General features: G+C 43.6%; 1 pseudogene; it reads right to left on the reverse strand.

Annotated features, from left to right (window-relative positions):
- Positions 1-3099: 3099 nt before the first annotated feature.
- Positions 3100-6614, reverse strand: LOC106145467 (transmembrane protein 132B pseudogene; annotated as a pseudogene).
- Positions 6615-8115: the final 1501 nt, after the last annotated feature.

An 8115-nucleotide genomic window follows, 5' to 3' on the forward strand; every position in this document is an offset into this window, starting at 1 on the left:
CTGCATATTGAATTTTTTTTAATCTGAAAAACTGACTTTGAGTAGCAATAATATTTTGAAGGCAGGGCACAGAACATGAAGCCTGCCCAGTGTGGGAACCGATGGCATTACTGCTTTCTTGGAGTGGGAAGATAATTTCCCTAGTGGACTCTAGAGCTTTGGGGTTCTTATTTACCATCGGGAAAGTCCTAGTGTCCTGATCATCTTGAGTAAGCTTGTCCAACATAAACACTGAAACCCAGGTCGTATTTTATTCTATTTATTTTCTCTATGAAAAAAAAAATCTAAAAACAAAGAACAGAGAGATTTCTATAACACATATGACTTTTACAAATCCACAGAGATCATTGATGAGTGCTAAATATTTGAATACAAATATATATACATATATATATATATATCTATATCTATATATCTATATCTATATCTATATCTATCTATCTATCTATCTATCTATATATATATATATATATATATATATATATATATATATATATATTCTGTATTGTTTGTCCAGCCAGGACACAGTGGGGAGAACTGGACAGTGGCCTCTAGAAATCACAGGCCTAGTTGTTAGTTGTGCTCCATTAACATACCTGTGGACTTATCTAATAAGTGGGTTTGGGGCTACCTCACCTCCAAACTGTGGCAAAACACAAAATACTCAACTAAAAGTAAAAGAATAGTAAAGAAAAATGCAGCACGACTTCCTCGGGCCTCCTGAGCAGCCCTTCCTCCAGGAGTCAGCCAGTCTTGCAGACTCTCCATCCTGCAAATGCTTCCTTCCCCAGACCACGGCAAGGGTTCCCAGCCTCCAAGGGCCTCGAATCTTAAGCACCATTCCAACAGCAAAGGACCCAGAGAACATCTGTGATGAGGCTTACCCTCTCTCTACAAACCCTCCAGCCCTGTGCATGAGAGAGAAGCAGATGAAATTGGCTACCAACTTGAGGAAACCTCAGAGCAGATGGGTTTGGAGAGTGGGTTCACCCTCGTGGAAGTCTACCACAACAAGGGCGCAACTGAACACGTCTGTTCTGACTGGCTCAGCCATCAGCCAATCAGAGACATGACAGAGCCCCAGATGCCTCCTCTGTGTCTTCCCAAGTTAGTTCTTAGGTCTGTCATGGCTCAAAGTGAGACAAGATAGAAGAACTGTGAGTCTAACGCTAAAAGGCCCTGTCCCATCTATGGGCCCAGCCTATTTTCCTCCTGATGTGGATTCCTAAGAGGCCCATGAGCCTTGGAGCACTGTGAGTCTAGTCACTAATGCCTGCAGGCGCTGCCAGAACAGAGCCAAAGGGGAGATTTTGGAGGAGCCACAATGTGGGTACCTTCCAAACTTTATAGCCTGGATGACATGCACCCAGACATCCCTAAGAGAAACACAGCACCTTGACAGCCCTGTGCTCCCTGAGAAAGAGAACTGGGCCCACCAGGTGATGCCACCCACACATTTGACATGGTCTCTAAGCACAAAGTTTCCCTTAAAATAAGAGCCCAAGGTCCTGAAAGCACTTATTCTCGAGCTAGCATGCACTTTCAGGCTGTCCAAGTGCACCTTCCTTGTTTCCTAAATAAATCTCTGCTGTGTCTGTTTTTGACACATCCTGGATTTTTCTGTGAGGTGTGTCAAGACTCTGCAAGGGCTTCTCTTCTGGGAGACCTCCTGAGACCCCTCGCTGGTGCTAAAAGATGTTCCCAAGGAAGCTAAGATGTCCAGTATCTGTTTGCAGCCATTTCAATTTATTTAATTGACAAGCTGTCTCGTTCTCTTATTCAGAAGCTTGCTCTAACTCCATTCCATACCACTGTTCCAACTGCTGTTTATTTTTTCAAAAAGAATTGAAGACTGATTTTTTTCTTCCTCCCCTTCTTTTTCTGACCCTTGATTTTCTGACAACTGTATCTTGAGGTTTAGAGTGGCCATTTATTTTCATGACTGTATTGAGTGTGCTCATTGCTTTCCTACCTCAGGACACATTCTGTGATGTTTTCTCTTGGCTAGCAACACAGATGTGAATGTTTTCCTGGTCACTGAATAGATGGATTTCCATCCTGATAAACAGAATCTCATCTGTACTTTCTCTATTCTTCTTGAGTAAAATGGCAGTTTAGTCTATATATGTTTTTAAGGAATCTTCTTTTCTCAAATGTCCATACCAGTTTCATATTTGAGTGTAGTGAGTGAAATGTTTTCCATAAAATGTTTATGTAACTAGGTGTTTTAAGTGGGCCCTTTCCCCTTAGGAGTGGACTCTATAATTTCCCACATGGATTTTCAGATACTATGTATTTAAAACAAAATTTTTTTGTAGTTCACAGATATTCCCCAATTTTTGCAAAATTCATGTGAATCTTTTTCACTGAATGTTAATATTTTTTAAAAAAATCTGCCATGCAATGCTGAATTAAGATGTGTCAATGAGAAAACAAGGGCTAGAGAAAATGAGGATTCAGTTACTTTGTATCCATAAACAGTAGAGTGAAGCAGAGAAGGGCCCTGGGAATTCAATCTGGATGTGGCAAGGCTGGTTCCAGGGAGCCCAACTCCTGTCTCATCCAAGCAAATGTCAGTTAAAGGAGACAAACCACGTATGTTTCAAAAAGCTTCTCAGAAGTAAAAAACAAAACAATAAACAACTCTCCCCCAAACAAAACAACAATAGGTGTTGGTATAAATGTGCATAAAAACAATGAGCAGAGCACATCACCAATAAGTGTGGCCACATTCACTCACCTGTCACAGAAGAGTTCTCAGGCCCAGAGTAAGAATTGTCCACTGCACCTGACTGATGTCAAACTATAGGAAAATTAACCATTAAACTCCTCCCAGTTCTAAACATCTGTTTGTCCTGAACTGGCGGATAAAATCCTCCATGGATAACTCGGCGCACTGGTAATGAGCGAGTACCAGGTGGTGCTGGACTGCTGACCCAGTGCTGCAACAGTACTACAGAGGCCATGCCAGGTGCTCATCCTGGCTTACACACAAGCTGTACTAACTCTTCAGGCCACTTCCATGTGCTTAGAAGAGGACCCTGCCCCATGCCCCCCAACCCCCCAACACCAGGCTTCAACAAATAAATCCTTATTAAATCACCCTTTGTTGCTGAACAAGCACACAACACCAGCTGTTTGAAAAACAGAAGGCACATCAGTGAATTCAAATATAACACAGTATATCAAGTCTGAGTGGTCCCCCAGCCCCATGTCCTGGCAGACCCACCTGATGCTGTCATCACTGTCAAACAGGATGGAGTTGGTGTACGGGCCCCCATCCTCGGGGAGGATGGTGGTATAGGAAGTAAACTTGACCCTCTTCCTCTTTGGGCCAGAAGAGTTTATAGGTTCGTTTTTCATCTCTTTCTCATAGACATAGTCAGAAGTTCTGAGCAGCTGATTGTGGAAGGGCTTCTGGGAAACCTCCATTCAGCAGGTTCCTCTCCTCCAACTGCAGCCCCCTGTCTATCATTGTTGTGCACTCCTCTGAGGGGAGCGTGAAGTGATGTCCACTGGGTTCTCCAAAAGCTCCACCTCATTACCAAGCCAGACCCAGTGGTGGGAGTGGGGGATGTTGCCCTGCTCGCTCACCGCAAGCCTTTTGTGTCCGTACTTCCAGGCAAATGCCATGCAGTTGATCAGAAAGACCAGGATGGCCAGGCAGAAGATGCAGAGCAGGGCATACATGCCGATCTTCAAGTCCGTCAAGCCCCTGGAGGCCACTGTAAGGTCACTAGGGTTACTGGATTCTGGAAACTTCCCCTGGGTCGGGAAGCTGGTGAAGGCGTCTGCACCACCACTCTTGAGCAGCTTCTTATCCTTCCCCTCCCCAGACAGCGTCAGAGTTGTGCTCCTGTTGGTCCTGTCCTCTGGGCCAGCAGGGCCCCCACGCTGAAGCCACTCCAGGACCACTCACTCCTGGCTCCCTTCTGGCTCTATGGAGTTGCTCAGGTGATCTCTGTATTCCTGATTCATGCCCTCAATGTCATTGCTGCCTCCTTGGTGCTCCTCCTCAATGCCCTGTGCAAACCTGACCTTGATGCTTCCTGTACCCACAGCAAGAACACTTTTTCTCTTGGTCTTCTGGCAAGACTCGCTGATCATCGTTTCCAACTTGATCAGGGGCCCTTGTCCTTTGCCCTCTGCAACCACAACTGGCCACTGGGACTGCAGGTTTGGCTGAACAGATACCACCATTTTATCCAATGACAAGACAGTTATGGAAAAATCCTTGGGATCATAAATGTCTAAGTGTTACTTACTGAATTAAACAAAATTAAAAGAAAAAAACACAAAATATTTGTTGTGATAACTCTTCTTCACATTTGCAAATTTTTATCATAGAAATGTTAATTCTAAAACATTCTTTAAGTGTATATAATTAGAAAAAATAAGCCCCAGTGCTCTGTAACCTTAATCCATACTTGAGATACACTGGACTGTCATTAATAATGATCTACATCCCAGTAACATGACAAATAAACAATACAGTTTAAAAAGGGCAGGAAAATACACATAGTTTATTTCATGTCCTACAATTGAATTTTGCTGTGACCCTTCTTAAAGCTTTTTGAAAAATTAGGCCATACATCCAAGTCATTTCCAAGGGCAACTAATCAGCCATCACCCAGGACATCATTTGAACTATGATACATTAGAAATTCAATGCAGATAAAGCCACACAGTGCTGGCTGAAGGTACTTGGGGAAAAATGCATTATAATCCCATCCCACTAGAGAGACACAATGCCCCTGATATCTTCTTAAAGTGATTCACTAAAACTCTGAAAATGTGTGAAAGTTTTAGAATTGTCCATAATTACAGTAAGTAGACAGCAATTTGGTGCCTACTTACAGTAGCTGAAATGGAATTTCTAAATGTCAAAAGCTGCCTGGTTTCATAAAAATGGAAAAATACAATTCTCTGTCATGGTCTACGGTAGACAGTCAATTGCACAGATGAACTTGCTGCCGAGCAAATGGCACAGGGACCTGTGATGGACATTTAAAGAGCATCTGAGAACAAGTGTTCCCCATGCATTGGGGGCAGACTGGGGAAGAGGCAGGGAGACATGTCAGGTGCGATGTCGGCTGCACTGCCCTCTGCTGATCACCTTTGGGACACAAAGACTGAGAGGGACAAGCTCTCTCCATTAGCCAGGATATTAAAGGTCTCTGAGAACTCATCTCTTTAGGAACTTGAAGAACCTCCCAGGGAACCATTCTCTTACCTCTGGTGGAGACTTGAGAAGAGAGTGAGGAGGGAGAAGCAGTACATGTCTAGTATTTGCTGTGGACCAGCCACACTGGAAATTCACTGTCTTTTCTGTCTGGAGGACATTCTAAAGTGACACCAAGAACTCTTGTCTCTGCTCATTAAGGTACCACCAAATAAAAAGCACCAAAGGTGAAATAGGTGTAAGAAAAATGAACCACTAAATTACAAGCATGTTTTATTTTTAATTAAAATTTTATCACAATCACTTAAAACACTGTACTTAATGTTTACACCAAAACATTTCCTAATTCACTTTCAAAAGAAAACGTTTGCTGAAATGATTTTTAAAACTTTCAATAATTGCTTGATTTCACCTTCCAATTAAAGCATTCCTAAAAAGGACAACTTGCAGCATTTTTTCTTTGACTTAAAGAATAAATTGATTTTAAAGAGTGGTAATTGTGTGTATGCTTTCAAAGAGATTTTCGTTGATTTAGCAGTAAACAGTATTACAAAAATGATGCAGATCTTGGTGTTGGATATTCAGAGTAAAGAATCATGAATTAAAAAATTAATCTGTGTTCAGAGGGCGGTGCAAAGATAGGAAAGCTGTTGAGAAGATGGTTCCATCATTCCCTCCACCCCATAACCCTCCAAGTATGGCCTCCATGTTCATGCACAGAGATGGGCAGTCCCTATGATAGATCTGAGGGCCCCAGGAAAGCACAGCAGGAAAGGGGGTTTTATGGCCTAAAACTATCAATTCGTCCAATTTACCTTCTATTTGCAATTTAGTTCTAGAGGACATTAAAGCTGCATGTATTAAACAGACATTAGAAAACAACTCAATTGTAGACTAACACTTTACAGTGAGGATTTAGGGTTTTTATTGAGAATGTCTGTTGCTTAATTTCCAAAATATCATTCCATCAGTATTAGCTAGAAAATACTTACCACAGGTGCATGAGGAAAGATACAAGATCTGGTAATTTCATATTTTCAGCAAGAAATAATTTATTTCATGTTCTTAACCACTGCCCATGTCCAATACAGTTAAAGAATTCAATTTCAAGTTTAGAAAATAAAATCCTTAAGGTTTCTCTGTCTTCAGTTAATAACACAGAAAGTGTAGGCTTATATTTGTAGGAAAACAGCTTTCATTCATTTTTCAGCTTAGCTTTTTCTACTAAAAGAGGTCACATTGATGATGTTCATTTATTTTTTCTCAGCATCGCCTTGTGAGATAGAAAAATGCAGATCACTGTTTTCACCTCACAGACAATGACGTGCTCTGAGGGGTCAGGGTTCCTGCCTGTGCTACCCATACACCAAATGGCCTCGGAAACCTTCCACTCCCCAACCTTTCAGTCCGCACCTTCAGCCATCTGAGCCATCATGACATTCCTGAAGGGCACTCATTTTCCTTGAGTCCAAGGAGCTTTGGGAATGTGACTGGATGCCACAGTCCACATTCCGTGGGCAGCTGAGTGCCTCTAATGTCTTCTCATTCCTGAGGCTGCACATCAGGTACTGTGGCTCCTTCTCAAAATCAGGATCCTCCTAACTTGAGAGGCTCCAGTAAAACCCAGGACACAGAATTGTCTTAGTGTTTCTTCCTGCTGCAGATATTAGCATGCACTCAAAGTCTCACTGGACACCTCTTGGTGACCATCATGGCTCCCCAGAGAAGTGAGGAAATTGCTTTCTGTGGACAGGAGGGCAAAAGAGACCTCCATGCGGGGCTTCCTAGTCCTCCAAGAAGGGGCAGCAGACACCAGATCCACCTCATTCCAACTCCATCTTGGTTTTGGGAATCAAGGTTGAAGGCAAAGCTCAGACCTAGCAGGGAGCACTGGAACCCCAGGCCCTGGCCTGTCTGGACCTGGGCAAAAAGCCTGCCTAGGGGGTCACGTGGCTGCTTGGGGTGGGCATGGAGTCAGTGAGCTGAATATACTCTAGGCCCAACTCCTTCCTTACCTGGTGCATCACAGAAGCCACGGGCCCAAACCTGCAAAACAGTGACCAGGCCTAAAGTCATTTATGATGTTTCTGTGAGAGTGAAGAGAGTTAATTCATGCAAATACATCACTGAGAACATTCCAGGTTGAGGAAAATATCAAGACCTTCTTTGTCCCCTGCCTGTAGTCACCTTTGGATGTCCCCAACAAAACATCCTGGGAATGCTGGCTTCTTTGGGAGTGGCTGGCTCAGGGGAACTTGGTGATCTCTCTTATCTCCAGGTGCACATCCTCTGGGGGTCTGGCCCATCCTTGGGGGGATGAAGCCAGGCTAAATCCTGAGGGCTGTTGGAGCAGTGTCTTCTGTATTCTATTTGCTGGTATTTAAAGAGGCCCACTGGAAGCAAGAACTTTGGAGCCTCAGTGGTGGAGAGGACGCTCTCCCAGGACTCCCCAGTCGGGACCCTGAGAAGAAGGTCGTACCTAGCTTCAGGGGTTGGTGCTTCACCAACCTGGTGGGATATTCTTTTCCCCCTCTCTCCTTCCATTGTGCTTTCATGTTATTTCTGAAGTCAATGCTGCTGTGTACAAGGAGAGAGCCTTTACTGCCTAATTCAGCAAGTTCAATGTCACAGACATCTTAGAGCAGGCCCATGGGCACTCCCCACGTTGGCTCATGGCCCCCATTGGAAGCTCTACTAACACAGCCTGGCTCTGTTCTCTCCCACTCCTATTATTATTATGGTTCTTTTTGATCTGAGAAGCTTCCTAACAGGGAAGATGGGCAGGGTGGGCAGCCATCAGCCCAATCAGGAACTCTCAGATTCCAACACCAGAAGCTAAGGACTTTATTTATAGAGATAAGCTCATTAGCCTTTCATTCAGTCTTTGATCCCAAGACTGGGGAACAAAGGTGGCCACATACACACCTCCATTT

This window comes from Ictidomys tridecemlineatus, chromosome 2, assembly GCF_052094955.1.
Source record: "Ictidomys tridecemlineatus isolate mIctTri1 chromosome 2, mIctTri1.hap1, whole genome shotgun sequence".
Lineage (NCBI taxonomy): Eukaryota > Metazoa > Chordata > Mammalia > Rodentia > Sciuridae > Ictidomys > Ictidomys tridecemlineatus.